The sequence below is a fragment of the Sminthopsis crassicaudata genome, chromosome 2 (genome assembly GCF_048593235.1).
Source record: "Sminthopsis crassicaudata isolate SCR6 chromosome 2, ASM4859323v1, whole genome shotgun sequence".
In the NCBI taxonomy this organism is placed as follows: Eukaryota; Metazoa; Chordata; class Mammalia; order Dasyuromorphia; family Dasyuridae; genus Sminthopsis; species Sminthopsis crassicaudata.
Window position 1 is genome coordinate 560,152,621 of NC_133618.1, and position 23,075 is coordinate 560,175,695.

Below are 23,075 nucleotides of genomic sequence, written 5' to 3' on the forward strand. Positions count from 1 at the left end.
TCCATTTCACATATTTGGGGTAGATGCTTCCCAAACTTATCGAGTTTGAGGTCTCTCAATCACCCTCAACTTCATTTAGTCCTTTTGCCAAAATGGTTTTCTGGGGTGTGGCCATTACACATGCTACAGCTTCTTGGAGATAGAGGTGGTTGGCTGGCAGGTAGACAAAAAAGGTAGATAAGCAATCCTGTAAAGGGCTCAGCAGCCCTCACACCAGAGGTATATCTTCCTTACATACACATATACCCCAAGGAGGCATTATATAAGAAACTAGGTACATCTAAGAAATCTACAAAGTAAAAGGGATGTTGTTTGAAAGGGGAAAGCCTTACCAGCTGAGAGGAAGAGAAGAGGTGTCTTACAATAGGTGGAATTTGACCTGTCTTGAAAAAATCCAAGGAAACCAAGAAGTAGAAATATAGAGACAGAACATTTTAGGCATGGCAACAATCAAGGCAAAGGAGGTAAAATATGATGTTTGAGTAACTAAAATCAGCTCAATATAGCTGGGTCATAAAGTATATGGAAAGAAATTAAATTTAAGAAGACTGAAAAATCAATGAGTCCAAATAATGATAAAGTTTAAATACTGGGAATTTATATTTCATCTTGGATATAATAAAGAGATACTGGAGTTTATTGTGGAAAAAAAACTTTGGAGAATAGGGTTGACATGCTTAGACCCACACTTCAGAAAAATCATCCTATATATATATAGATATATATATAGTTATTTTTAAAGCTATCATCCTATAAGATGTGATGATAAAGAAGATGAAATCTGAGAAGACTCATAAACTGATAAAAAGTGAAGTGAACAGAACAAGGAGAACAATGTACAAAGAAAGAGAAATATTATAATTATGCTTAATCATGAAAGACTCTCTGAGGGAGACAATCATTAAAGACCATTCTAAATGTCTCATGTTGAAAAATAGTGTGTCTCTAGATAGAGAACTGACAGAATGAAGATTGAAGCATTTTTTTCCTATTTTGTTTGCTTCTTTTTTTTTCAAATGGTTAATGTGAAAATATGTTTTGCATGATTTCCTATGTATAATGTCTAATAGGAATTTGGAACCAAGAATGAAAATTAACCAATGAAAAAAAGAAATAAAAAAATCATTTTTGTAGCTGAGTGAAGAATGGAAGGATTAAGAAGAGACTTGAAGCAAGAAAATGAGTCATGATATTATTATAAGTCAAAGCAAGAAGTTATAAAGGCCTGAACTAGGATTGTGGCATTGTGAATGATAAGAAATAATAGGTTTTTCTATTTTCTCATCTATGTATGTGGGATTTAACTCATCAGGAAAAATAATAAATTCCAATAAAACTTCTCCTATTGTCACAATCGTCAGGAAGTAGCCTTGTTCTCTTCATTCTTACTCTAGATAAACTGTTTGGTAAAACTGATTTCCTTTACAAGTTATTTTCTTTTTTAGCACTTAAATATGCTGGTTTGTGGTTCCACAGCAACCAGTGACTATTACTAAGGGCCCTAATTGCCTATTGCCAGGCATCTTCTAAGCCGCAGGCCATTGGCAGAATATTGTTGATGCTCATTTGGGGTATTTCAGAATAAAGAGCGAAAAATAGATCAATTTGGCTTAATTAAATCCACATACAGAATTTTACCCTTCTTGCAAATGACTAACACAAAAACAAACCTACAAGGAACAATTTGATATTTTAGGCAGTGTTTATTATAAAGGAAATAGCACTCAAGTTTTCCTTTTCTGGCGCTTTATTCCTCAACTTATGAGTAGAGACATCCTGCTTGGAATTATTCCTTTCCCTTCCCCTTTTCTTTTTTCTATCCTATTTTTCTTTTTCCCTTCTTTATATTTTACTCTCATATCTTCTCTGAGATTAGTCTAGGATCAGGGTTTTTAACTTTGTGTTAATGGTTATAAATCTTTTGGGCAGTCTGGTAAGGACTGCAGAGCCTTTCTTGGAATAACATTTAAATGGATAAAATAAAATAGAATTATAAAGGCAACCAGTTGTATTGAAATACAGGTGAACATTAATAAGTATATTTGATTAAGATAGGCTATCTGATTTTAGTAACATGCCATAGTGAAATTATTTAACGAGTAGTACCATATGCTTTGTGCAATCTTGTATCATCTTATAATTTAAAAATGAATATGATTAGCATTCCATGTGTAACAGCTGCAGATGTCCCAACAAATTTGCAATAAAATAATTTTTAACTTTGTTTTCAACTTTGGATTTCATGTTCTGGCTGAACTTCTTACTCCCTGTGTGGCCTTAGGCAAGTCAGTTGAACCTCCCTGTATCTTAATAAGTCAACCCAGCTGGAAAATTGAGTAAGAAGTAAGAACGTCACAGTAAACCAGATGCTGTACTGAGCTCTTTTCTTATTAAATAAATGGAGGTGGCTAGGGATAAGGATACTTGGAAAGTTGTTTTTAATATTGAAGAACAACTCTAAGAATTAGGGCTTACTCTGTTTATTCTAAATTTCTTCCCACTTGGTTAGAGGGAACATCCCATGAGGCTTACCTGGCAACAATTCTGCTAGCAAATGATGAGATGATCAGGTCAGACCTCAGTAGGACTTTCCTGTTCGTTCATCAAATATATTGACATTAAACTAGGCATAATTTGTCTTTGAAAGAGTTTAACTTTTTAAAAGTAAATCCAGTCTATTTCAAGCTGGACTTCTGAGAAACAGTGTCAGAATTCAAGGAGATGTCTTTCAGTAATTTGATCATAAACCTTGGCTCAGTGGGTCCACTTAAGTAAATGGAGCACTCCCAACTACAGGATTTTACCTATCATGGAGAATCACTAAGAATACAACAGATATCCTAAATAATAACAAAACAAATATTTTAGAAAGCAAGGAAAATAAAGCATCATTTGATTGGATAAAGTTGTATCCATAATCCTTGCTACCAGGACAAAGGCAGTGGATCATTTGAACTCAGGAGTTCTGAGCTGTAAAAGATCTAAATGCAATCCGTTGTTCAATAATATATTTCCAAGGAAAGATGCTAGTGAGAAGAGTGATGATGATTTTGACATTTAGTTTGGTATTACAGAGAGCTATTTTTGCTATGACTCCCATATCAGTAAATAGTCATTTCTTATCTCTTAAGATAGATGAGCTGTAGTTTATATGTAATATGCTCCAATGAAATCACCAGCACTATTAAGAATTGTCTCCTTCAAGCTCTGTAGGGCATAAGATTTCACATATTTAGCTGCTGTCCCCCAGGGACTTAATAAATCTTAAAAATATCTTCATGGCTCTTCATTACTCCATTTTGTTTTGCCTGAAAGTATACATATTTCTGTAAACTACAAAAATGTGGTTCTTTTCTTAAGCTAGATAACAGGATGAAGAGGGGATAGAAAATACATGAACACAAAAATAAATTTTCTTGGATGAGAAAGACAAAAAGTCTAAATTTAGCCTATTTTCCACATGAATTCCAAACATCCTCTATTATTTCTTCTGATCTTCAGGGCTAGTTTCTGCCTTCCTCCCTCTCTAGGAGAATTCTCAATGGAAACGCCTTTATTGATATTCAAAACCTGTCCCCTTGGTAAGGAAGTTCACCTTTGACAGGAACTCTACTGTATCCCTGGCCTAGGGAGATTAGAAATGTCAGTGTATTGATTCTGAAGATTATTCAGACTACAAGTCTAGGGTTTTAGACTACTTCTAGTCACTTCTCTAAAACCTGCATTCCTTCTTCCTCACCTAATTTCTGTTTAGAGATACTTAAAGTGTTAACTTTTTTCTTGTTCCATATCTAAGATTTCTATTTTTATATATAGTTCATTAAGTTGAAAAAGGATTGGCTGGCTGCTGTTTCAATCATGAATCTGAAGGCCATAGTATATCCATAACTTTTTGGCTGCTAAACTTTAAAATGCAATTAGCTGGCTTCTGATTCTTTTTTTTTTTTCTTTTCATCTTCAAGCCAAGAAAACAGAAGCCCAGTACTCCAATATAAACCCTCAAAAAGGCAGTTATATTCTAGTCAGTTATGAAAATAATAAACTCCCATGACAGATAAAGCAAGATATTCATGTATTGAGTTAATAAACCCACCAGATCGTTTTTCTCCTTCAAAAACCTTAGGCTCAGTTAGGAGGAATAAATTATCACATTATTCATTCAAATAATTCCAACTAGAACTCTTCTAGGGCAGCTCTTTATTTCCAGGGTCCCCTAGAAATGGCATCTCCTAATTTTTAAGAAATACTCAGATTAATTTACCCAATTTCCCTCTCCCTGTTTGATGTAAGCCTTGCTTAGCACCAAAATTATTTTTTTTAAGACTTTATATAAGAAATTCAATTTTTTGACAATGTTCTTTAGTCAGAATCTTCTATAAAGATGTTTTGAGATTCAGCACCAAATTATGTAATTGAGGTTCAGGCACCAAATGATAAGATTTAGGAAAGCAATTGGCATCAGATGTTGAGATTTAGTCCCAAATGTTAGGGTTCAGTCCTGTGTAGAATTCACAAGGGTCATTCTCTTTGACAAAATAGGTTTATTTAGGAAAAGAAGTTTCAGAGAAGATGTAGAGATACAATAGACACTAGGAATGGTAAATATTAAACAGATTTGGGAGAGCATATAGTTAGCAAGAAAGGGGATTTTTATCACTTAACAATGGAAAGGACAAGTTCCCTAGTGGAACTCCCAATTAACCAGGAGAAGGGAATATACACCATGAGGTTAGAGCTCACCTTAAATACAAGCTAAATACCAAGAGGGTGGGACTATAAAATTGAACACATCCCCATAAGTGCCCTTCCCTGCTTGCCTCAGGGAGTAATCTTATCAGTATTTCAGGCTTTCCTGGCCAATTCCACCTACTCATCAATAGCAGACACCTTTTAAAGATCATTAAAAGAACCCTAGATTTAAAGTGCTAGGAACAGGAGTAAATTTCCTTCTTACTAGCTTGTGGCCCTGAAAAGGTCTTTAAACTAGGACATTGGATTGCATGATCTCTAAAAGCCTTTCCAGTTCTAAATCTTATAAATCAATGATTTACTACATTCAAAAAGCTAAAGTTGGACCCTCTCTACAAAACAGGCTGAGTAAATTGTTAGGCTGTCTGAATATCTGATTGTTTGCAGTGGTAGCAGAATGCAGCTGTTTCCTCCAACTCTTCTTCCCAGCTAAACGCCTTCTTAGTCTTTTTATTCTGTACTTGGCTGAACAATGACTTCAGCTCTGCTGATATTCTTTCTTTCTTGGTCCAACAAGAGGTGGACTTAGGGTCAGATTTATCAGCATAAAATGAAATGAAGTTTGAAATTATCTGGCAGAATCAGATCAAAGATGATTTTGCCTTTAGAATGACAGCCTGAATTAGCAGCAGGCATACCAGTGTGAACGTGATGTTGACTGAATTACCTGGGTAATTGCAACTGTGATGATTTGGCTTTGGACATGGAAAACTAAAGCTTTTCTGGCAAGGTCTGTTGTATTACCAGCTGGGTACATTTCCCTGAGAGTACAGGCATGGGCTTCACAAACTCACTTTTTCCATGCCTTCCCTTAGTGCTGACCACATTAAAAACAATTAGACAATGAATCAAGGAACACCAGAGAACTCAATACATGCTGATAGGTAGGGACAAGTGTCATTGGTGAGGAAGCTATGCATTTATTTTTTTTTTTTTTTTAAGAAAAAGACTGCTGTGGAAGCAGAATCAATTATCATTTAAAGGCTCTATCTTTCTCCTTAAACCACCTCTCTTCCAAACTCTTGTTACCAGTAGAGAGAACTGCCAAAATTTCAATCATCCAGGTTCGCAATTTTAGTGTTATTTTCCTTTTCTTATTCTGAATCCAATCAGTTGCAAACCTTTATCATTTCTGTATCTGGAACATGTCTGTGTCTCCTCTCCATACTCGCAGCTTGATTGAGATTGCTGATTGAGGATCTCCTTACCTCTTACATGAATTACTGCAAAACCCTCCTATTTGATCTTCCTACCTTAAGCTTCTCTCTACTCCAATCTGTTCTCTTTACTCAGCAAACTCCACTGGTTCCTTATTGCCACAAAACTAAACTATAAATGGGGTCATCTAAAATCCTTTAGAATCTAACACCATCCTATTTCTTGCAGACTTACATAAGTAATTCCTTTACTTTTCCCCCAATACCTACACTACAATTCAGCTATTCTGACTTTGATGCTCCTCACACACTGCATGGTCTCCTATATCCATTTTTCCCCTAACTAGAATGTTTTTCCTTCTGTCTCTTAGAATCAGTAATTTCCTCAAATACTCAGTTTATGCACCATTTTTTACATGAAGTTTTTTTTTTCTTTTCTGATCTCTTTGTTAGGAACCTTTCTCTGGAAACTACCATACATTCATTTTGCTTATATTCTCATTATAATATAAATATCTTGAAGATAGTGATGATTTCACTTTTATCTTCATACCACCAGTGCCTAGCAAAGTTGTTGCCACATAATAGACATTAATAAATGCTTGGTGTATAAAAAACAATAATGAAAAAGAAGATCAAGAAATCCAAATAATACTGATTTATGCATAATCAATCACCCAAACTCTGTGGATGATGTCACCATGACTCCATCATCCAGTGGACCATAGGTTTTAATTTCCAGTTATGTTCACAAAAAATAAGAGAAGGGAAAGCTAATTCTTTTAAAATATACATAGATTTCAGTTTCACAGATTTAGTGTTGGCACTTCAGGGATCATCTAGCTCTAATTTTTCATTTTACACATAAGGAAACTGAGATCCATTATTTATATAGCAATAGGTTTCAGAACACTTACTGTTGTTCATCCTTTGTTTTCAGAAAAGTTCAATGACATCATGGGGCGATATTTTGCCTTGCTGGATTTATATGAGGTACAAAGTCATCAGTCTTACCCTTTCTGAGTTATTGAACTCCAATGGCAAGACAAAAGTCAGAATGACTGAAATGGCTCTGGATGCAGTGGATGACTATAGTGTCTTAGATGTCTGAGCAATCTCTAAGTAATCTGCTTCAGCTGCTTTCATGGCCATTGGAACAAATTCTTTTCATCTGCCTATTCCAATGGGGGAAGTCTTCACATTCTTAGAGTGGATATCCCCTAACTCACTGATGGCTTTAATGCCTTTAAGTAACATCCTCAATCCTGGTTTAGCCCATCAACCAAGAAAGTTTTACCAGAGTGTTGGTCATTGTACATGTTACAGCTTCTTGGAGACGCAACTGCATAGATGCAATTCATCCCCTCCTCTTTTATTCTATGGCCATTACCCAAGTCCATGTCTCTTTTAGCCAGATTGCTACAATTGCCTCTTAATTGATCTCCCTGCTTTCAGTTATTTTCCTCTCAAATCCATCCTTACACAGCTGCTAAAATCTTTCTAAATCACATATCTACCTAAGTCACTCCTTTGCTCAATAAACTGCTGTATCTCCTTATCTCCTCTAGGATAATATAAGTATTCTTCAGGTTTTACAAAAAGTTTTCAGAGTCTGGCTCCAGCCTATCTTTCCAGGTTTTTCCTTTATTATTTTAAGTACATTACGTTCCAGCCAAACTGTCCTACAGGCTGTTATTTAATTTCTTTTACTTTTGTACAGACTTTCCTCCATGTCTCTAATATACAACCTCCTACCCCCACTTTTTTAAATCCCAAGCATCCTTTGAGGTTCTTTCCAAGTCCCACAACAATATGAAAAGTTTCCCCTTTACCTTAGTTGTTAATACCCTCTTCCTCCTCAAACATTTATCTATTACCTGTAGACATGCTCCTGTAATCCCTGCTATGAAAAGGCTGAAGCTGGCCCATCTCTTGAGTTCAAGAGTTGTGAATCATTACAGTAGGTTAAGCTGAGCAGTAGGCTAAGGTTGAGCTGGGTTGGCATTAGTATTGTAAACATAGCAGTGGGGCACAAGGTTGTCTAAACTGAAGTCAGAAATAAAGCAAGACAAAGCTCCCATGATAGTTAGAATGGAAGCAGAGCTGGGAGAAGCCCCTGCCTTTCCAGTTGGAGTGAGAAAGAGAAACCCAATCTAACACCTCAGTTCTGTTTGGTTTGGTTCCGTTGTTGTCCTTCATTCTCCAGTAGGACCAAAATGGTACGCTCAAATTAGTATGTCTGACTGTGGCTGATCACACAATATAAGACTGGAATGCTTCACCACAAGTCAAATACAAATAGTCCCTATGAACATTGGTGGGGGGGGAGCTCTCTAACTGTGCACATCTCACATTTCTTCTGACTTGATTCAATTCTGCTTTGTTCAAAGAGCACAGCTCCTTCTCTGAAGAGGGCTTACCATGCTGGGCAATCCTTTGCCAATCTCCTAATTTGTACAATCACTTGTAAAGTTCCTCAGAAAGACCTTGAGAGTGTCCTTGTATCATTTTTTTCTGACCACCTTGTGAGCTTTTGCCCTGTGTAAGTTCTTCATAAAATAGTCTTTTAGGCAAGTGTGCACATTTAGCATTCAAACAATGTGAGCAGACCAACAGAATTTCACTGTCTGTAATAGAGTTTGAATGTTTGGAAGTTCAAGAAAAGACTTCAATGTCTGGGATCTTATCCTGCCAGGTGACCTTCAGAATCTTCCTAAGACAATTCAAACAGCAACAACAATCGTAATAATAATAATAAGATAATAATCACGATAATGATAATAATAAACTAGTCATATCATGCCACTAGAATGTAAGTTGCTTACAGCCAGGGACCAATTTTCATTTTCTTCAACACCTAATACAATGCTTTACAGACAGTAAACATGCAATAAATGCTTGTTAGATTGAATTAAATATGAAAGCTTTCTGGCCAGGCACTCAAGGTGTTCATATTTAAAGCTATAAATAATGTATAAGCCAATCTAATGGAAATGATGAAAAGTTGGAATACAGTTGGTATAGGCAAAAAAAAGAAAAAAAAGAAGAAGAAAAAGCCTCTTGATTTGCTTCAATGTTAGAACCCAGAGAATTTTAATTTCAAATCTGGCCAAAGAAAGCTTTCTCTATTACCAAAGGAACAGACTAGTGTTCTTAAAAGGTCTTTTTTTTTCAACTCATATGGGGAAAAGGTGTGGGATTTTTGTTTTCCAAACAATAAGAACCTTTCCTGGGGGAAAGCTCAATTTGAGGGAGCAAGAGTTGTTCTATTTAATCTGTACCTAACAGCACATTTCAACCTGTTTAGGAAAAAAAAATTATAGGAGGGCAATTCCCAGCCTTTCCACAAAATCTGTGTGGGTGTCCAGGGGCAGTCAGAAGTGGTCTCTGCAGTTCCGAATACATTATTCAAATATCCATAACTAAAGTCTTTATTGGCATTCCTTCTCTTTGGAAGTATTTACCACTGCAGAATCAGCAGCGCTGTTTTGCCACTGGCTCAATTCAAACCACTGAATATAAATAAGCAACCAGTCTTTTCTTGGGCCAGAGGTGAGAGAGAGTCACTGGCAGAGTTGAAGTTTGATACTTGGCTTTGATTGATGGCTTGAGATTCAGGAAAATGGAGTGACCTAAGCATCCTTGTTCTAGTCAGTTGACCCCCAATGCCAAATGCATCGGGAAGTAACAGCAGTCATAACTGACCACCCATCCCCTCCTCCCACTAGCCTTAACAAAGTTCAACTATTTCTTCATGGGTCAAACCAAAACCATGCCCATTATTATTTTCCCATCAGAGCTTATGTCTAAGACTAACCTTATAGCTAAACAAAAACAGCAGTGCAATTACATTTCAAATGTCTCTTGGAATCTGACTGCTTTGTAACCCTACACCTCCCACCACTGACCTCCTGGAGAGAAAATTGAAGTACTCCTGCTTACATGAGGAAGTGTATTTTGCCCAAGAGGCACTGGTTGCAATCTGACATTCCATTCTACTTGTGTGCAAGATGGTTCTCCCCCCCCCCAAAAAAAATTGTCTATTGACACCAGTAGATACTAGATTCATTAGCTTAAGAGAGATGTTATCTAAAGTGTCTCTTCTAACAGGATAATATTATTAAAAACACATTTTAACTATAAGGAATGAATCATCTCAGCCTAGTAAAAACTAGTCCATAATTTTTTTTTGCAGCCTGTGCCTACAAACTCCCATTTAAGATTTCACTGAAATTCCAATCAGACGACACTTTAGATAACCTTCCTGCAGAGAGGATAATGTTTAATATTAGCGATTTGCATTTATAAAACATTTTAAAGTTTTATAAGCTGCTTTCCTCAAAAAAAAAAAACACTCTCATACAGATAGATGCAACCCATCCATACATAATATGAGTTTATTTAAGAATGAATAAGCTAAGGGGCCACAGTGATACAGTGGATAGAGCACCAACCTTGTAGCCAAGAGGATGAGTTCAAATCCAGCCTCAGAAACTTACTTACATGATTCTGAGCAAGTCACCCAACCCTAATTGCTTCTCCCCCCCACCATAGGCCTACAGGACTTATCTGAGATCATACATTTAGGTAGATCTAAAACCTAAGTTTACAATTCCAAGGCACTAAATAAATAAAAGCTATTATTACTCCATATTGCTTCACATATGGTTATTTGGGAAGATTTATTTTTGAAATAAAAGTTTTAGGATACAATAGTAATATAATTATAGTTTTTATGAGTTAGATGATATAAACACTCTCACATGTTAGCTCATATTCAGAAGAAAATATTTTAATAGATAGCAATTTGTTTCTCCAGGCAATATCAACCAATTTCTAAAAATGTTCCCAATAGATTGAGATTAAATCTTCCATACAAAAAGAGCAGCATGCCATTTTATTATTAATGATTTTATGAGTTTGATTTTCTTTCTCAAGGCATACAGAATAGTCATTTTTATATTCACAATGAAAAAAATGTTCTCTAGGAGTAATACAAAGAAGTCAATTCTCAGCCTTTTTCAGTATTTAAAATATCTGTGAATACCGTCATTTGGTGTTCACATCATGGCTACTCAACTTCTGATATTGACTTCATTGGAACCATATCTAATGTAAAAGAACGGCATAATTAGCCTAGATGAGTTAATACACTTCCCAATGTACCTAATAATATTCCCCCATAATGATCTGCCAGTAGAAATCACAAATACAAAATGGACCACAGAGAATGGGATGACATTAAAACTGCATGGCATTTAAGAATAGAGAGGTAATAATTTTACTATACTCTGTTCTGGTCAGTCCACAGTTCTATGCACCATATTTTAAGGAGAACCTTGATATGTTGCAGGGTAACTGGAATGTTTAATATTAGGAACATATTATGTGCAAGGTACTGTGCTAATTAGCTCATTTTATATCTAGAGGGCAATAGAATAGTCTCTAAGGTCCATGAAGTTAACTTCATCTTTAGGATATTTATTTTAGATAAACATTTCTGAGTTCAGCCATAATCATTATGAAGCCTCAGAAAAATTCCTAACATTAGGAAAGAGTTAGGGATACCTATGTCTGGTTAGCATACCTGGCCTTTTTGTGGTTGAGACAAAATTATTTTTAAAATTTGGTTAATGAAACAACTGATTACAATATTATGGCTCTGTATAGACAGCTGACAGGAAGAGAAGAGGGATTAAACTGACCTTTTCTTGGGAATTCCTCTAAACCTGGATCTTTTGCTCTGAGATACCTTTAGAGCTAATAATCTTTCATGATATCTCCTCTCACTGTGACAGATCAGTTTTACATTTCTTCTCAAAGATTTGCTTAAAAGTTATAGATTCTAATGTCTAAAATTCTTCCTCATTCTAGCTAACTCACTGTATATTGTTATTTGTTCTTTATACTTGAAAAGGACCATGACATCAGAGAAGTGATGCCATGATTTGCAAGGAAATTGGATTTCAGTGAAGGAGAGCTGTGTAAAGTCACCAGCCTCATTTTCTTACCCTGAGCCATCTGGTGTCTGGCAGCCAAGTATAGATCAGGATGACCAGAGATGACCCTAGACACAGAGAAAGACTTTGGCCTTTTTAAACTAAGATCTTTAACAGGTCTCACTTTAACGCTCATTCGTAATCAAGATTAAGCAAAAAATGAAACAGAGAATGGTCTCTTTTGTCTAGTCATATAAATATATATTTATATATACTTATATATATATTTTTGTGTGTATACCTGGAAGGGGAAGACTCTCAGGATTTCTGGACAAGTAGGAGTAGGTGCTACACAATTGGGAACCCAATTAGAACTGGCCAGTTGAGCAATACAGTACCTTCTTTTCCTTTTTTCCCCCTCTCTATTATTTTTCCTCCCTTCCCTTCCCTCTATCCACATAGGCTATCATACTCATATCTGCAGGTGTTCTGCCCAAAGGAATATAAATTTTGATCACTGAAATCTTGCAAGATATATTAGGGTTTATAGACTAGAACCATACCTTAAACTCAAATCATTGACTCTCATTGATTGACCAACAACAGTTGCCAGATCAAACCCAAGTTGGTCATTGTTTGGGCCTTGATTGGCTCAGAGAACAAAGGACAAACAACAACTCACTGCATATATACAGGACCCAAAGAACATAAAGAATTCTCCCAGACAAATGAAATTTATTATCTAGTGTCATGTCACTTCAAAGACTTCACTCATAATAAATAATGTCCTTTAATTGAATGAGCTTACATTAAGGTATTATAGCTAAAATGGGAAAGTAGTGGTTTAAATCCCATATTTACAAAACACTAGATGATCATTTGTTATGTTGAAATTTTTTTCCAATAGGAGATGAATTATATGACCAGTAAATCCCTTTCCAACTTAGAAATTCTGTATACTATTTACAAATAATAAGAAAGATCAGTATTTTGATAGAATCAAACAAGCCACATGAACAGAGTTTTGCATTACCTTGATTCATTCTTTTATATCCATTTGGGGGGAGGCAGAAGATTATTTTCTTTTAGAACTGCAATTAAAGACATTAGTATTCTCTAGGAAAATGAACACAAAGGAGGTCACTCTTTCCAGTTGTCATGATAGCCTTGTTGTCAGTTTAATCCAGAACCAGTCCGTTTCTCTTTCTTCCAATCAAACTTTCTTCTCCAAGCCCAAAGGAGTGTGATTCAGAATTCATGGCATCTCCAAAGGCAGAGAATGTGATTTATCAGTCCACGAGGCTGTGGTGCAGAAGTAATTGCATTAATACTGCCACTGATAAATAGGGCTTCCTTCAGCCTTACAAGCCACTGTGGGCTAATTATTCTTGAGATTTTGTTTGGATTTAATCACAGGGTGAATCATTTCTTTCCAAATGCGGCAGGTATTAATGGCAGAATATTTGTCCTAATTAATTTTCTAGGGCAGAGAGCCTTTTAATCTTTAATTAAAGACATAAAAATGACCAAAGTGTGTGACTCTTGGTAAGAAATGGAACCACTCATCTCCAAGAAATCAACTCAGGTTTCTTTCATCAAGGAAATAATATTATGCTCTTTTTTATTTTTCTCCTTCATATGGCCTATAATCAAGTTACTTTGCCACTCTTCAGTTATGGTAGATATCCCATGAGTGAAGATAAGATCCAATACTACAAAGTAAAAGTTGGTACTTGCAGCATTTTGTTTTACCAACTGTATTTGTCAAGAGAGTTCATTTGACACCTTGACCAACCAATTGGGCATTTTATTTAACATATCCCCTAGTGAAGGAGAAATAAAATATAAGCACAGAATATAGATGAATGGATGGATAGATGAATAAATAAGTGGGGAAATGGATTAATATTTTCCTGTCAAAAAGAAAAAAACAAAAGGATAAATAAAAGAAATAGAGAAATATTTGAATAGAGTAGCTTTAGTGCTAATTAAGCACAGAATATAGATGAATGGATGGATAGATGAATAAATAAGTGGGGAAATGGATTAATATTTTCCTGTCAAAAAGAAAAAAACAAAAGGATAAATAAAAGAAATAGAGAAATATTTGAATAGAGTAGCTTTAGTGCTAATTAGTATGAGAATATAATAATTACTAACTAATATTCACTAACTACTTGCTGCACGGGTTTGATCCTTTATGGAATAAGTCTTTTCCCTCAAAGATATGACATTCTTCACTGTGCTCCCAATAAAATTGGTCATGTGACATACTGGGACCTCACATCAGTTCAATTTAATTCTACAGAATTTGAACAAGAAAATTTCAGGTATTAGCCCTCTATGATACCGACAAGGTCTGAACAAGGACAAGGACAAGTTGCTGTCCTGATAAATTGTTTGCATGGTACCACTTTGAGCTTTGTGCTGGAATTATTGGCCAAGACATAGAGGTACACAAATCCGAGGCACACTGGCTCCCAGGATTCTTGCTATCAGAGCACCAGTTATACTTGCCAAACATTCATTAAAGGGAAACTATCCTTATCTCTTTATACCTCAGAGTGGCTCCTGTACTATGCAAAGAATTGGGGACATTTGTAGAATGTAACAGGGTGACTTCTGTGTTCAATTATCCTGATGGCAACTGCTTCAATGTGGTGTTTGAATTTCCTTCCTTTGATGTGTTGGGAGGTACAGGTATATATGTCCAGGTAATTAAGGAATCTGGTACTTTAGCTAATAGATATCACTTATCTAACACCTTAAAGTTCACAAAGTTGTTTCCATATGTTATATCATCTGATTTGATCCTCCCAATAACACAATGAAGTAGATGCTAAAATTGTCTCAATTTTAAGTATGATGAAACTGAGATTGAGAGAGGCAATAAGTGACTTGCCTAAGACACCATAGCTAGTAATAGTAAAATCCTGAGGCAGGATTTTAGTCCATGTCTTTTTGACTCCAGAGACAGTGCTTTTATCAGTTGTGCCCTCTAACTGCTTCTACTAGGGGGCAAAATCCCACCAGACTATGGAGACTCAGTTGAAAGTAAGACACCTCTCAAAAGAACATGCCAATAAACAGTCCCAAGAACTTTGAGGAGAGAATTCAAAATTCAGGTTTTTCCAAAGAGAAGACAAAATGTCATCTGGGGACAAAAAGAAAAGTGACAGAGGGTGCAATCAAGAGGAAAATCAAGGCAAACAAAATATAAACATTAGTAGATGATAGTTCTGAAAATTGATTACCACCTAGTCTAACCAGAGATTAACTTTCTTTTTGTGCATTTCTAATTATCTTTGAGGGGTTTTTTTTTAGGGGGAATGAGGCAAGTGGAGTCAATGGATTTGTTTCAGAGTCACACATTTAATAAGTGTTAAGTGTCTGAGTGTTTGATCTCTTCCTGATTTCTGGGCTGGTGTTCTATCCACTGTGACATCTAGGTGCCACCCCTTTTTAATTATTTTGCCCTGTTTTATAACTTCTGAATTTATGGGGAGCTCCTGAGATGTAAGTAATGATAATAAAAATTCACATAAATTAGCTAGCTCCTGAATTTAGGGATGAAGCAGACCAAGGAACCATGAAACTCAAGTAGGCAATTCTTGAATTGGGGACTAGAGATCAGGGGTATTGAATGACTAAAAGTTTTTTAGTTTATTTTTAATACACATCATTTTATGAATTATATTGGGAAATAAAAATCAGAGCAAACAGGAAAAACCATGGGAGATATTAAAAAAAAAAAAAACAGAAAAAGGAAAGAAGTGAACATAGCAAGTGTTGACTTACATTCAATCTCCTTAGTTCTTTCTCTGGTCGCAGATGACATTTTCTGTCCAAAGTCTATTGGGATTCCTTTGGATCACTGAATTATTGAGAAGCCAAGCATTTCATAATTAATCATTGCATGTTCTTGCTGCTATTATGTACAATGTATTCCTGATTCGGCTTGTTTTGTTCAGCATCAGTTCATAGAATTCTTTCCAGGTCTTTCTAAAATCAACTTGTTCATCATTTTTTTTTGTAGAACAATAATATTCTATTACCCTCATGCACCACAACTTGTTCAGACATTCCCCAGTTGATGGGCATGAATGAGTAAAAGTTTTAAGAATCCCATAGAGTGACTCAATCTCTCCCATTCCTTCCTCTCTTTTGTTGTTAAAACTCCTTGATAAGATTGACTACAATAGGTTTTTATCCTATATCTACTTTTTTTTTCTTTTCACTCTCTTTTTAATTCTTTACAGTCTGATGTCTGACTTCTTCATTAAACCAAAACGTGTCTCCAAAATGGATAGAGAACTAGGCCAGAAGTCAGCAAGATTCCAAGAGTTCAAATCTGGCCTCAGATACTTACTAGCTGTGTGACCCTGGGCTAGTCACTTAATCCTGTTTGCCTCATTTATAAAATGAGCTGGAGAAGGAAATAATGCCCAAACAGGACTCTTACAAGTATCATGTCAAACAGGATGAAAACAACTTAACAACAAAGCGCTCTCCAGAGTTATTATTGGTCTCTTGATTCCCTCCATGGTCCCCTTATAGTAATAGCTTTTGCTGTTGATTATCTCCAGTTTATCCTATATGTAAGTTGTTTGCATTTAGTTTTTGCGTGTGTCTCTCCCTTCAGATTGTGAGTTCCTAAAGATCAGGAACTGGGTTGTTTTTTTGTTTGTTTGTTTGTTGTTGTTGTTGTTGTTGTTGTTGTTGTTGTTGTTGTTAGTGTTGTTTTGCTTTTTTTTTTTTTAATACCCAGTGCTGAGTACAATGCCTAGTACACAGTAGGCACTTAACAAATGTGTATTTGCAGAATGACTGAATAAAGAGTGTGTATTCTAATAATACTTTATAATGCTAGTGAAGGGTATTGAAGTTGGAATTCTGTCCTACTTTCCCACATCCATATTCATTGATTGTGTAACTCAAAAGAAAAAGAGAAACTACTCACTAAAACTAAAAAGGATTATTCTCCTCATAACCAAACAAATTTTAATTAGTTGCTTTACTAGGGATGTCCCTATTATCACAAGTTTGGGGGCCACCAAATTTCTTATTTTTTAAATTATGGGATAAAATAAGCATTTCTATAACAGTATAATTTTTAAAAACATGATTGTATATGAAGTTTCATAAATATATTGTGTACAACATGCTACAGAATAGAATAAAATGATGAGAGGAGAAAAAGGAATGAATTATCTGGCTCTATGAAAGTCAAATGCTGGAAAAATGTCTGACTCACCTTAGAAATATCTACCTCTTTGTTAGACCTTTGTCAGTAGGGGGAAGAGAATAAGCTTGAGAGTTAGAGAATAATTTAATGGTCATCTTCAAGTCACAGATGAGAATACTGAGTTTCAGAAAAGTTACATGACTTACAGAAGGTCATTCGGATATTAAGTAGCAGAGATGAGGTCCAAGTTCAGAGTTATCTAATATTGAATTCATTGAGTTTCATAATCCACTATGTGAGTTATAAAGCTATGATGAGATTTGAAGGAGGGAAAAATTCACTCTCAACATCAAATCGCTCACAGAGAGCGAGAATTTAAAGTTTTTGGTATCATTGTGGCTCGCCATTTTAAAATGTTCTCGATATTAGTTGGTACCAAAAAATTACTTGTTTGTCTTTCTCTTTTATCTTTGTCCCTTCACTTGCTCCTCCCCTCATCCTCCCCAAAAATCTTATAAATGATTTAGATTGCAAAAATTTATGCTATTAGTCTGGTGGCATTTGATAGTTTCATAAGAGGATATTAACAAATTTTCTCTCCTTAGTATGAATGTCACGATAAAATAAGGAATGAAGTGATTTATCCAAGGTCCCATATCCACATATTGATAAATAGTAAAGTTAAGATTCTAAAACAGGTTCTCTAATTAAAAATCTAGTGTTCTTTCTATTGTGCCGTTCCATCTTTTCTCGTTAAATGAATGAATGTTATCTTCCTCTCCCTAATTCTACCCTTATCTTTATGTTTCATTGTTCATTATATTCATTGTCCAGATTCCTTTAAAATTTATTTCTTAACTCTCCTCATCTTTTGATGCTTTTCTTTCTTATTCTCTATGGAGCATTAGAACCATGGAAGCTGATCATGTCTTTTAGCTCAGGTGGGATTCTGAAGCATATAAGTAGCTATAATAAATAAGCAGGTATCACATTCTCAGGATATTAACAGCCTATATATGTAATATATGTGTCTTTAAATCTGGAAGAGGAAGACCCTTAGAGTTTCTGGACAAAAAAAAGAGAGAAATAATTGATATTTATATTGGCTCTGAGCCATTAGGACCCAAACAATGACCAAGTTGTGGTTGGGGTGAGACTTATTGTTGGCCAATTTATGAGAACCAGAGTGATTTGGGTGTAAGGCTTGGTCCTTAAAAAAAATCTAGCTGGGAATCCAAAAATATATATCCTGTACATGCTTTTTAAAGAAAAGTATTTATTATTATTTGAAAGGAGACCAAAAGAACTGACTGGATAACATAAGCAATAAATTTTCTTTGGTTAAACATATAGGAGTTTCTTTTTCTTTTTTTGTTTTTTCACTAAAAAGGGGTATGACTAAACACCACTGCCATTTCTCCTCTAGAGTCTTCTGGGACCATGGCCCTTCTCATCATCTTCCCTCCAAAAAAAAAAGTCACTTGGACTTGAGTTGACATTGAAGACAACTTGAAAAGTGGTGCTGATTAGTTAAGGAGTAAAAACAGTGTGTTGGCTAGATATCAGTAACCTGTGTCATTATCTGCTACTGGGGATGTCATCTCTCAAGCTGATAGAGAGCCCTCTATTCTGACAGCTGAGCTTTTTTCTAACCTTCCAGAAAGTGATTAGTCTGTCAGCAATGTCACTCGTCACCCCATGTTTGGATTTCAGTACAAATTCAGACAGGGACACAGAGAACCAAGTGGAGAAAAGTACACTTTACACAAAAATGAAGTAAACACAGGCAGAGGAAGGGAGCTGAACTGATGGCCTTAAAGAAAGGAGATGATTTACAGCCCCTTTAAAGTGATTTTATTCATCTCAATGACCCTTTATGGGAGGTCAGGGTTGTTCCTCCCATTTTCAGAGGAAGCTGTGAGGAGATTTTAAATCACTAAGGTATATGTTTTCTTCACCACTAAGGTCAGAATTGTTTGACCATGAACTGAAGTTGTCTAGGTTGTTATAAGCAAAAAAAGTGGCCATCTTTTTCCCAACCTGATACTGATTCTATCCCTATCTATCCCTTTTGCAACTGCAAATCTCTCATTCTTGTCTGTGACCTCCATAGCATCATCTCTGTGCCTCCTTGATTTGAGACCTACTGAGAATGAAATCAAAGAAAAGGAAATCTAAAAGGATTTGCTTATTATCCAACCAAAAACCATTATCAGGCCTAAGATTTATATACACAGCTGACTATTTAATTTGTGACCTCCTTAGTCTAGAAAGCCAAAACTTGAATTATAGCCAACAATATTAGCAACAACACCAAAATCCACTTCCTTTCTTTTTCTTAATTATAATACCTGATGTTGAGAGGACCCCCAAAATTACTTAATATCATTTCACAGAATCAGAATTTTAGACCTCTCCAAGTCCAACAAATACATATTACCAATTAGAAAATAATGATCTGGAAAGAGTAAATGATATAGTGGAAAGAACTGTCTGCCTGGAATTCCATATCCTTGGTTTGAGTCATTGCTCTGACACTTGCTGGTTTGGGGACTTTGAGCAAGCTCAGAGATTCAATCATAAATTAAGAGCTGAAAAGAATCTTAAAGATGTAGTCCAATCTTTGTTATTTTAATAATCAGGAAATGAAGGCTAACAGAAGCTCAACAACTTGTCCACGATCACATAGCTGGTAAGTAGCATTGGCAGGATGAGAATGCAGCAAATCTAGCATGCCAGCCACTAAGTCTGAGTCTTAGTTTCATCATCCTTAAAAATAATTACACAACTTGGCTCATTGAATTTTTTAAAATGTAGGTATATTGTCATAAATCTGAAACCACTCTATAAATTTTAGTTTTGATCATTCTTATTATGATACTTTGAAATATAGAGTAAGGAAGAGACGTTAAAGATGCTTGAAGCCAAATCTTTTATTTTAAAAGTGAAGATACTAAGGATCAGAAAATGAATTTAATTTTACTGGGTCACCCAGCTGGGTGCATGCACAAAAAGCCAGGTCTCTTGACTTCCACATTCAGAGTAGTTCCTTTTATAACACTCTTCCTACTATTGTCCGTGCTTTTCATGAGGCAAACTTTCACTAGGAACTGAATAAAGGATTACAAAGGAACTTCCTCAAAAATTGACACCTAGTAAGAAGCTGCAATTGTCCCCTGCCTGGTCTGAACTTAATTGATAAATACAAAGTTTGGGAATAAACAGATGAATAGCGGAGACCAGCAGTCCTCTGTTCCAACAGCTGCCTTTAGAAGTCAAGCAGAAGGATTAAGACAATGAGGTAAACCTGTGTAAATGGATTTCTGTTTAGAGCTAACGGAAGGCCCTAGGGGGAAAAAATTCCTCATCGTCATTTTAGCTTATCCTCCTCTGAGTTTACTGCTACCTGTGAAGGAAGCTTTGACCTGGAAGAAGAAAGCTATGGAAGGTGATAAATACACACACCATGTGGATGGATTCTGGAGATGTCTTTTATCCTCATCACAGAATCCCAATTTGTTCAGCGCCTTTAAAAGCCCTGTTAAGTTGATGCTAGGTCTCCCAGAGAATTAAGCATGCACAAGATGGAAAGGAGGGGCATGGTGAGGGGAAGGAGACAGAACAGGTTTGTATCAGCCTCTGGGGGAAAGGGATATGAAATGAAATCAATCTGCAGGCAAGGTATCACCACCTGTGTGCAGCCCACCATCAGACAGGCAGGCCGAGCTGGCACTGTGTCAAAGACCCATTTACTATACACTCTGGGGCCCTTTAAGTGAAATTTCAATTGAGAGGCCTCCGAACACCTTTCCAAAAATATTACAGGACTTGACGAATTGCCCAACGGTACCTCACACTGGGGCAATGCGTCCATGGTAAGCTAGACGGCAGTCGATACATTTAAAGTGCTTGTTTGTGCTGCAGCAGCCTCGCTCAACTGATAAACTGCCTTGCCTCTAGTTCTTCTTAATTTAGAATTCATTACGTCTCTCTTTCCATGAAAGATAAACCAATAGCTGCCCTTGACAGCTGTTTTCTCCAGGGTCATTCTCTCTATCCGCCCATCTACTCTTTCTTCAGGGGGTTTGTGCACTGTAATGTTAGCTCTATCAATTTCATTCAATTCTTCCAATGTAATCTACAGGGACCAGGAGGACAGCAAAGCCAAATGTCCTTAACCATTTATGCACTGCAACCCAAAGAAGGCAGGAGCAGTAGAAAATGCTAACAGTTCTGCAGGCCAAGGAACGGAGGAATTGTCTTTCTCTCCAAAATCAATTAGCCAGGGTCACAGGGACCCGTTGGGCAGCTGAATGTCCTCCCACCCATTTTCTCTCCTTGGTAATGGTCAGAGTAATCTAGCCAATTATTGTTTGTCTATCCATGTGGCTGACCCTCAGAATTCACAGAGAAATCTATTCAGATAAAGAAGGGAGTAGTACATTGATACATTATGGACTCTATCATATTCAGTGATAGATTGATGTAGTGCAGGTTACCAAAGAAAAAGATCAGTGTCAACAGGCTTTGTGGGAGTACATCCCTGCTAGAATAAGAAAGGATCTTGCTGCATGTTGTGAAGAAGGATATTAAAAGAGAGAGAGAGAGAGAGACAGAGAGAGAGAGAGAGAGAGAGAGAGAGAGAGAGAGAGAGAGAGAGACAGAGACAGAGACAGAGAGACAGAGAGAGAGAGACAGACAGAGAGAGAGAGAAAGAGAGAGAGAGAGAGAGACAGAGAGAGAGACAGAGAGAAAGAAAGAGAGAGAGAGAGAGAGAGACAGAGAGACAGAGAGAAAGAGAGAGAGAGACAGAGAGACAGACAGAGAGACAGAGACAGAGAGACAGAGAGAGAGAGAGAGAGAGAGAGAGAGAGAGAGAGAGAGAGAGAGAGAGAGAGAGAGAGAGAGAGAAGAGAGAGAGAGAGAGAGAGAGAGAGAGAGAGAGAGAGAGAGAGAGAGAGAGAGAGAGAGAGAGAGAGGGAGGGAGGGAGAGACAAAGACAGAGAGAGGTGTGGAAGATTTAAGAAATTGTCCTCTAAATCCCACAAAGTACTTTGTAAATGTCAGAAGCTGAGCAGATCCTCTGAATCTGGCACACTTGCCTGGCTTACATAGGGAGAAGAAATTTCCAAGGGGGTCTGCATAGGATTTGGTTGCACAATGAGGATGGCTGCTATAAAGAGAGCCATGTGGACAAGTCCCCACACACCACTTGGAGATTTTTATCCTGGGATGCTCCATGTGCAGCAACTTGAGGTGGAATTTCTGACCATTTTAAATTGGAAGTTCAAAAATAAATGATCTGGTGAATGAAAAGAAAGACAGGAATCTGGAAGAGAAATGGAGAACAGCTCAAGTAGGGTTGGATTAAACTCATCCATAACATTTGAGAAAAGTTTAGAAAACATCTGCCCTATAGTTGGACCCTGGGGGTATAACCACAACCTGATGTTCCACTGAGCTACATTATTTCTTAAACTCAGATTATCCAAAACTTGGCATCACAAATATCTAAGCTACTTCCAAAAAAATAGAAGAGATCTGAAAAATAGTCTGGTAATTAATCCTTAATCTTGTAAAGCCAATAGGAGGAGTTAATCATTTCAACAATTGAAGGTGATAGAGTCTGTTTCCCAGAAGTTGGCTGTCATTTGGGTTAAATTCACAATTTCCTTAGTCCCGAATCAATAAAATGTAATCTTAAAATAAGGTTGAATGGTAACACATAGGAGCGCTGAAATCAGAATGCTAAAAAGGGAAATCAATAAATAGACTTTAATTTTAAATTTAATGAAAAAAAATAGAAACCAATAAAATATCCCTTCATCATCTTAATTAAATATTTGAAAAAATGACATACTGTTATTAATATATAAGTAAAACCCTACTGACCTTTGTCATTTTACATAATTTTATCAATAGTCATAATGAATGCATAGTCATACAACCACACTTCAGATGAATTCACCTTACAGCTAATGGTTCAAATGCTTCCAACACCAAGATTAGGAATAAAGCCTGAACCTATGACAGAGTAAAACTATC